General features: G+C 39.1%; 1 protein-coding gene across 1 annotated transcript in view; it reads left to right on the forward strand.

Annotated features, from left to right (window-relative positions):
• The window catches only part of VWC2L (von Willebrand factor C domain containing protein 2-like), a 270,505-nt gene that overhangs the window by 200,123 nt on the left and 60,456 nt on the right, over nucleotides 1–9,926 (forward strand). The gene's annotated exons all lie outside the window — the stretch shown is intronic.

Below are 9,926 nucleotides of genomic sequence, written 5' to 3' on the forward strand. Positions count from 1 at the left end.
GAACTTTTTAAAGCTCCTTTGTATGTTGTTGTTAAGTGTTGTTGAGTTGGTCCACACTCATAGCAACTCTGTATAGAGTTTCCAAGGAGCAGTGTAGGGTTTCCAAGGAAAGGCTGGTGGGTTTGAACCACTGATCTTTCAGTGAGCAGCCCAGTGCTTATCCTACAGCTCCACACTGTATATACAGACAGTCCCTGAGTTTCCAACTTCAAATTAGAGAAAAGTTCTACTTGCCTTTTAATATTAGGTAAATTTGCCCTCACTTTGAAATGATTGAACAAACCGCTACTCACAATAGATTCTACATCGCAATCACCTTCACTTGCTGTAAGCTCATGCACATTTTAAATCACAGAAAAGGCATTAAGCTTTTTCTTGAACTAAAATAAGACTAAATAAGAACTGTATGCACCTGTTCCTTGTTGTTGTTGTTAAGCACCATGGAGTTTGTTCAGACTCATAGTGACCCTGCACTTTATGAGGGCAGAACACCTCATCTTTCTCTCGGGGAACCGCTTGTAGTTTCAAACTGCTGACCTTGAGGTTGGCAGCCAGACTCATAACCACTACGCTACTCATAATCCTACTTACCTACAAATTCCATTTAAAGACCTAGTTTGGAATGGATCTCATTTCTAGCCCAGGAACTGCCTGAATTACATCCACATTTAAAATTTGGTTACGAAACGAAGTAAAAAAGGTTTGATCTCTGTCAAAATCTTCCCATCTACATATAATACTTCTTTGGCATTTTCTTTATAGTAGACTATATTTGATGACATGATTAGAACTTGAAACATTGGATGACAATATTATAGCCTGCTGTAAAGCAAATCAGACTCTCAGTGCTGCATCTGAGGAGTTGTCTCACATCACTCTTCCCACCCTGGTCTTTCTTCCGTCCCTCATTCCTGCCTCAGGGCATTTGCACTTTGTGCTGCCTCTGCCTGGAATGTTTACTCCTCAGATCATCACTGAGCTGACTCTATCTGATTTAAATGGCATGTCCTCAAGGATGCCTTTCCTGACTATTCTAAGGTATCCCCCACAACCACCCTCTTCCTTTTTGTTATCTATCATACCACACAATTTTCTTTTCTTTAAAGTACTAATATTTACTAACTTCATGAGAACAGGTTATTTTTGGTTATGTTAAGAGATGCATCCCTAAATATAAGCATGCCTGGCATAGAAGAGGTGCCTAATAAATATAGTTAAATCAATGAATAGATTAATATTGGCACCGTATTTACTCTAGTTCATTATCTCCAAGACACAAATGAAGGCTATTATCTGTCAAAATTCAGGAAGAAGGAGTCCTTAATTAGCCATTGTTATTGACCCAGGCACCGTGATAATCATGATCTCATTTCTATTTTGCACAATAAGTTTCAAGATATGTAAGTTATTAACATTAATTTTAAAGCAATTCCTAGATTATGGTAATAAAAGTAACAGATGGGGATGATGAAGCTCACATATTCCATTTGTAGAGGGTTTTTATAGTTGTCAAAGAAGAGAAATGTTTATTCTCTTTATTGATACTTGTAACAACCTTGGAATCATCACGAATTTATGAAATCATACAAATTCAATATTGGAAGAAAATAACAAAAGTCTTAGGAACAGCAAGTCATCTAATATTTGAATCCCTTCCATGATGTTCCTATAAAATGATTATTCTCTACTAATAAGGAATTCATATCTCTTGAGTTAACCCTTTCTTCTTCAGAGACTTCTGACTTTTGTTGTTGTCAATACTGACTCATAGCGACCCTATGTACAACAGAACAAAACACTGCCTGGTCCTGGGCCAGCCTCACTATTGTTGTCACACTTGAGCCCATTGATGCTACCACTTTTCCAATCCATCTCACTAGGGGTCTTCCTCTGTTTCTCTGATCTTCCACCTTACCGAACATCATATCCCTCTCCAGTGACTGGTCCATCCTGACAGTAGTCCTAAGTATGAGAGACCAAGTTTGACCATCCTATTCTCCAAGGAGCACTCTGGCTGCACTTCTTCCAACAAAGATCTGTTGGTTCTTTTGGAAGCCATCGGCACTTTCAATATTCTCCTCCAACAGCATAACTCAAATGCATCCGTTATTTCACAATCTTCTTTACTCATTGTCCGACTTTCACATGCACATAAGGTCATTGAAAATACCATAGCTTGGGTCAGGCGCACCTTAGTCTTCAAGCTGACATCTTTGCTCTTCAACACTTTATAAAGGACTTGTGCAGCAAATTTGCCTAATGCAATACGTCGTTTGATTTCTTGGCTGTTGCTTCCATGAATGTTGATGGCTGATTTAAGAAGAATGAAGTCCTTGACAACGTCAATCTTTTCTCCGTTGATAAAAATGTTATTTATTGGTCCAGTGGTGAGGACTTTTATTTTCTTTACGTTGAGATGTAATCCATACCGAAGACTGTGCTCTTTGTCTTCATCAGTAAATGTTTTAAGTCCTCTTCACTTTCAGCAAGCAAGGTTGCATCGTCTGCATATCGCAGGTTGTTAATGAGCCTTCCTCCAATCCTGATGCCATGATTTTCTTCATATAACCCAGCTTCTCGTATTATTTGCTCAGCATACAGGTTCAATAAGTATGGTGAAAGAATACAACCCTGTCACACATCTTTCTTAATTTTAAACCATTCACTGCTCCCATGTTCTGTTTGAACAATTGCCTCTCAGTTCATGTACAGATTCCTCATGACCACAAGTAAGTGTCCCAGAATACTCATACTTGCTATGACCCACACAATCTAAATCCTTTGTATAGTCAATAAAGCACAGGTAAACATCTTTCTGGAATTCTCTGCTTTTAACCAAGATCTATTGAACATCAGCAGTGATATCCCTCGTTCCATGTCTTCTCTGAATCTGGCTTGAACCTCTGGAAGTTCTCTGTCAGTGTATGCTTGCAGCCATTTCTGTATTACCTTTAGTAAAACTTTACTCTCATGGAATACTAAAGATAATGTCCGATGATTTCCACATTCCATTGGGCTACCTCTCTTTGGCATGGGCACAAATACGGATCTTTTCCAATCGTTTTGCCACATAATTGTCTTCCAAATTTCTTGTCATAGATGAGTGAGTGCCTCTGCTGCCGCCTCACTTTCTTGAAAGATTTCAATTTTTATTCCATCAATTCCTGGTGCCTTGTTTTTTGCCAATTCCTTCAATGCACCTTAGACTTCTTCTTTCAGTATCATTGGCTCTTGTTCATATGCTACGTCTTGAAATGGTTGAACATAACCATTTCCTTTTGGTACAGTAACTCTGTGTTTTGACTTTTAGAAATCCCTAAAAGATGAGATTCAGTAAATATCTCATATGAAATCTTCTGTATGAGTCTTTATATGACTAAGGAATACTGTAGAAGTTTTGATGCATTTCAGTTATGGTGTTGGTACTTCCAGAAATACAAACAAATCTGTGCTGGAAGAAGTACAGCCAGAATGCTCCTTAGAAGCAGGATGGTGGCACTTCATTTCTCATACTTTGGACATGCTATCAGGAAGGACCAGTCCACACGTCATGCTGGGTAAAGTGGAGGGTCAGTGACAAAAAGGAAGACCCCCAGTGAGATGGGTTAACACAGTGGCAGCAACAATGGACTCCAGTGTAACCATTGTGAGGAAAGCACAGAACCAGTAGTGTTTATTTCTGTTTTGTGTGGAGTCACTATAGTCAGAAGAACCTAACAACAACAAGAACAAAAGATAACCTGAAGAGTTATCAGAGTAACCTGAAGCCATTGGACCTATTCTCTACCCTAAACCAAGGGCAATAAACCTAATACCTCTTTGATACAGCAGACTTCCAAGTTTCTGGGATTATTGTTAGCTGGTGTGGAGTTGGCCTTCTATTTATGGCATCTTCATAAATGATAAGCACTGAACTGTGAACCACAAGGTCAGTGGTTTCAGTCCACCAGCCACTCTGCAGAAGAAAGATGAGGCTTTCTGCTCCGGCAAAAATTTAAAACCTTGGAAACTTTATACAGTGTCACTATGAGCCGAACTGACTTGAAGGCACTTAACAACAGCAACAAGAATTTCTTCTCACAAGTACAAAAAGAAGACATATTTGTTTTACAGTTTTAAGCAGTGAAAATCCTGCAGACAATTTTTAAAAGCGTGAGAGGTAAAAAACAACAACAACAACAACAACAAAAACACTTGTAGTAAAGCCTTGGCCAGGTCTAGGTTTTGTCCTATTGCAGCTTTCTGTCTAAATTATGAAGCTTTTCTACAAACTGGGTTCAGAGGGAAACTGCTGAGTCATTTTCATTATGACATCGATTCTACACAGGGATATCACTAGCCTGTGTGAAGAAGCCAAACAGTCACTGTGTAGTCTTTAATTTATATCTCAGATCGATGGAATTATCAAATCATCTGTGTGTATCTGCTAAAGTGATTCATGCTTCAGCTCAGATATTTTATAGTTTCATCCTTCATCTTCTATCAGGTGAAGAGAGTAGTTATTCCAGAAGCCTTCATCATAAAGTTACATAATTCAGTAGATCCAATAGCATCCTGAACAGTCTTAAAATGTGAGCTCCACCCCACCCCTCAAATTGGTGGTTCATCAGGCCTCATGACTGCTGCTGTCGAAATAGCAATAACCATGTCAAAGTCCTGAGAATTATAGTAGTTAGAGAATAACATACCATGTGGGGGGAAAATGAAATTATTCTGTACTTAGGTCTCCATTGCCTTTGCAAAGTACTTTTGAAATGAATGTGTGCCAAGTGGTGCTTCAGCCAAACCTTGTCTCCTTCACAGCTCACCTTTCCTTAGTTAAAATGTCAAAGTCGTGACAACACTGCCATTTCTGTTGGCGTTGTGGTGTGTGGGTAACAAAGACAACCAGCAATTATTCAGCAAGGAAGAAAAGTTAGTACCAGAAGCAGAGAGGGCCGAGATCAGGTACCTGTTGCATTAAGCTGTGAGTAATGATGGGATCTTCATTTTCTAATAACATTAACTATTGATCCATATTTAGTCATCTGTTACAATACACATTAAGTAATGTTCAGCTTTGCTCTGGTGGTCCTTTAGTGTAAACACATTAGGCTGGTGAAGCTAGACTGATAGGGAGGCACACATATAGTCAGCAGCTCCTGAGTTGTGGACTTATCATGATTCCCTTGGCGGAATAAAAGGGAGAATTCGGGTAACAGAGAGATGAAGCTTTTAGGCAGAAAGATTAGGAATAGCAACCCATTTCAGTAAATTATACCATAATTCATGCAAACTTTGGAAAATAAAGTCAACTCACAGGTACCTGGTTATATCTGTTTCCATTCTATGGAGAGTTAATGATCCAGATAAACATAAAATTTATGCACACCCTTAAGTAAGCCTCATTACTGCAACAACATTAACATGGCAACAATTTTAGAAGAGAGACCCCCAAAATCTCTAAGCCATTGCTAAGCGGCCGGGTTGACTTGATATGTGCTCTAGCCAGCTGCGTAGGTAATCATGTTAGGGTGAATAGGTACAAATGAACAACATCTACAATAGAGCTAGTTTAATATCGCCACCCACACAGTAATTTTCATATTTCCTGAATCTAGGATATTTTCATTTTCATCCTTAAGTGAACTTTACCATATTTGGGCATTAATCTTGCTACTTTTCTGTAGACTCAATAAGAATTAAAAGCAAAATGGCTAATCCCCACAGACCTTCCAACTGACACCTCTACAAATCCTGCATTGTGTTGGAACCACAAAAATCATGAAAAAATGCAGGCAATGCAGGAGAACAAGCAGAGCAGCCAGCAGCAACCCCCTACCCCCGCCCCAGCCAGTGTACGTCTATGGTCTACGAGAGTTTCCAGGTATAAACACACTCTTACTGGGTGCGGACTGTATTCATTAGGACAATTTTTCTGCTGAGGATGTGAGGAAACATTGCCAAATCATTACTACTTGGAAGTAGCAAATGCTCTTTAGATCAAGATATTTTTTCCTTAGTATGACATTCCTTCTTCCAGAGGTATAAAGGAACAGGTCATTCATCTGGCACAGTGGGAAAATATGAAAATAAAAGAAGTCATTTAGCATTTTCTCCACATTAGAATAGTAGGTCTTTTCCTCAGGTAATAAACTTTCCTGTGAGCCAAGTGTTCTGTTTTTCAAAGGGTGAACTACTCAGTACACAGATGTCAAGGAAAACTACTCCGTAAGTGGGCTCTTTGCAGAAGTGTTTTACTTCATTTTAAGCCAGAATCAGAGCTGCTAAAGTGGCCCAAGGGACACTACAACCAAAGCAGCTTCTAGTGTGACTGGCTGACAAGAGGAGAGCACACACAAAAGCGTGCCTGTCACAGGACGCGACTTCGGCCTAACTCTCTGACTGAAAGAGGCCGGGCTCCCAGAGTCGCCTGAGCTAGCCTATTTTAAAGGATGCGTAGAAATGAAAACTAGAAAGCCACCCCCAATTGTATGTACTATTGTCATGGCTCCATTCACACACTGATTTTATCTTTTTGGAATCTAGAGTCATTTGACTTTCTTCTATAAGGAGCTATACTTTGCTATTTCTCTGTAGACTTAATACGACATTCAAGGGGAAAAGAAGTCTACTTCTCTGGAAATTTCTAGAAAACATGGCTAAAAACTTTAAGATCAATGAATGTTAAGATAGTCATGGAGAAAAAAACCTAAACTAGGGACTGACAAAGCTTATCCTGTGATTTAAAGCACTTCTAATCACATACGAAATGACTAACCAGTAGGGAGTCAACCCACAGCTAGAAGTCATTGTAATGATGTTAGGAACATCATCATTATTATTAAATTAAATTAAATAATAAAACTTGATTTCTTGCTATGCTCACATGGATTTTACTGAGGTAAGAATGTACTCTTTTGATAACTACACTATGGGAAAAATATAAAACTAAACAACTCATTTCACTGAATGTAACCGACAAAACTAATTCCCCACCTACTCCATAAGCAGCCATTCCATTGATATTAATGAACAGCTAAATCCCCACCTCTCCTTTCTACAGTTTAATATAATTTTCATAATTGTACTGAAATGTCTCTTAAACTCAATCCTATCCTTTTTGGTATCAAAGGTAGGAGACAAGGATAATTGCTAATATCTCACCATATTTATTCCCATGGTAATTTTTCAGCCTTTTGCATAACAAGTTGGTTTTGTTTGTTTTTTATGTTATCGTTGCATGTTTGCTTTTAAGCCATATACTTATATGAACATAAAAAAACTGACAAACAGAAAACTTTATCAATTTGATAGTTTCAACTGAGGGTAGGGAAGGAAGGGTCAGAATGCTGCTCAGGTATCAGTGTTACCTGAAACAGGATAGAAAAAATCTAGAGGTGACCTGATTACATTCATGAGGCTAGGTTGGAGATGTGACGTCAGAGCAACAGGAAACAGCAGCCTTGAACCAGCAGATGAACCCCTGTCATGCTGATTTCTGGTTTCACTCTCCTCCCCCTTTGCCCCCAACTCATCCTTTCTCTTACCTATACCAAGTTTCAAAGTCATGGCTCCTTCTATAGAAGAAAACCTAGAAAAGACCAAACTCCCCGTGAGTGAGCAGAACAAAATTCTGCCCGCATCATCATATGTGATTGTTCACTCACTGCTCACAGTTACCTGACAAACCACTTAACCTCACCATGCTCCAGTTTCCTCCATAACCCAGACACACAATAATGTGCAAACCTACCTCATGGGATTGTTTCAGTCAGTAAACAGACAGACACACACATGTGTGTGTGCTTAGGGGGTATGCATCCAGACACTTTAGCTTTATAGGGTACTCCAGCAATATTTAAAGATTAAGTGACAATGACTGAATTTTCCTGCAGCTGATGTGGTTCTACTCCCTACTCGAGGTGACCAGAATTAAATACTATGACCTATTTTCTGAGATTTCGGCCCTTAGGCCATAGCCTTTCTCAGTGCAACTTCGACTCTGGCTTCTCTCTGCCTCATCATTCATCCTTAAAACAAACTCAAATGATGAACTCTCTTGCAGAGCTAAGGAGGGGAAAAAAGGCAAAAAAAAAAAAAAAATCAATGAAGTGGCAAGCTTAACTCTACAATGTGGAGAGTGAAACGTTCAACTAAAAAAAAAAAAAAAAAAAAAAAGGGCCAGGAGATTTAATAACTGTGTAGGAAATAAACAAATAGCAGATAGGATCCAACTCTCAAAAGCCCACTTGTTATTTCTATTCATATAAATGCAAATTCAGCCCGAGAGTAAAATCATATGGAATTTTCTGATTTAAGACACTCACCTGGTAATAGTCAAAGATATTTTTCTGGCTTTAGTCAACCAAGTGAAGACTAAGGCATGTTAGAGAATGTTCATATCCATTTCCTGAATTATTTGTATCCAGCTTCTAGAATTTAAATTGTTGGAGTTATTTATGGCAGAGATTAATCATAAACATTTCAAGTAACCATTACTTCCTGACCCCCTTCTAACAAATAATTCTAAACTGTTTTCCTTGACTCGCTGTCAATAAAATGGATGGAACGTTTTCAATTCTCTCTTTTTCTTTCTTGGTCATAGCTTCAGAACCCTAGCGCTGCTTGATTCCCTTCAGATATTGGTGGCTGAAATCAAGGGCCAGGCCCTGAAAAGTTTCACAGAGGGGACATACATAGGGTCAAATGGGACCCTCCGATTCACACCGTGTATCTCTGAGATGTGTGGTAAGTGTCCGAGGTACTTGTAATGCTGCAGCCAAGATGGTAAATCAGAGCCAACACACCGCTTACTGTATTGAGAAGCTGGGTTACATTCGAATGCCAATTGTGCTGCAATGCATATGGCCCAGGTCATCACTCCCCTGGGCTCCATGCATTTTAATTGCACATGCTGCAATTAAAATTTAGAGTGAAAATTTTTTATTTCTTGTGTTTCCAAGTTATTGTCTAGTGTCGCTGCATTCTTCCACAAAAATATTTTTAAATTAAAGTTGCTTATATAGACACAGCCTTTGGATTATCTCCAAATATCTTCCACTTGCACAGAAAGACATATGTCACCACCAATGAGAAAACATTGGTGGAGGGGGAACAACTAGTGACCCCAATGCTGTAGCACTCTAGGGACCACTGTTGACTCAGATCACACCCACCGTGAAACAGACCCCTGGAGTAATGCAATGATGTTCTGCAAAAACCCCCTTTGCCCTTAGGGAAATCTTTCTAAAGGAAACTGGGCTCAAATGAAATAGAGAAACTACATTTATTGGCATAGTTCCCAGTCCTGCACTCTGGGACTGACTTTTCTTACCTTAAAAAAGAGGATTCCATGAGATGATCTACAGTATTAAGTCCTGCTCTGAAACACCACAATTCATCAAGGTCGCTTCAAAAACTGTGGGAAAATGGGTTCAGCATAATAGATTTTTCCCATGAACTTCTTGAAGCCAGCCCATGTGAGTGAAAGCCAGTGGACACGCATCAAATGATAGAGAATCCCTCTTTCAAGCAGTGTTCTTCCACCTACTCTCCTATTAGTGAAAGCAGGAAGAAATTCCAAATAACCTTTAGTTGCTTTGAAGTAGGCCGAGGGAAAGAAAACTCTCTAGGCGGTCTTACCAGTACAGTTTCTTCCATAACTAATGAAAATGCTTCATAAAACTAAAAAGCAGAATAGAAGCATAAAGAAAATTTCCAGAACAGCAATACAGGCAGTTTTTTCAAAACTGATTTTAGGAAGTTTGTTTCCTTCAAGCTGGAAGGATATTCTATAAACTAAGCAATGATGTCTATTTCAAATAAAAAAACCAACAAGGCTGTTGATGTGTGCCATCAAGTCAGTTCTGCCTCAAAGCAACTATTTATAGAGTTTCTAAGAGCAGTGGTGGGAGTTGAACAGTCAACCTTGCAGTTGCCAATCC

The sequence above is a fragment of the Chrysochloris asiatica genome, unplaced genomic scaffold, assembly GCF_000296735.1.
Source record: "Chrysochloris asiatica unplaced genomic scaffold, ChrAsi1.0 scaffold00110, whole genome shotgun sequence".
NCBI classification, from domain to species: Eukaryota; Metazoa; Chordata; class Mammalia; order Afrosoricida; family Chrysochloridae; genus Chrysochloris; species Chrysochloris asiatica.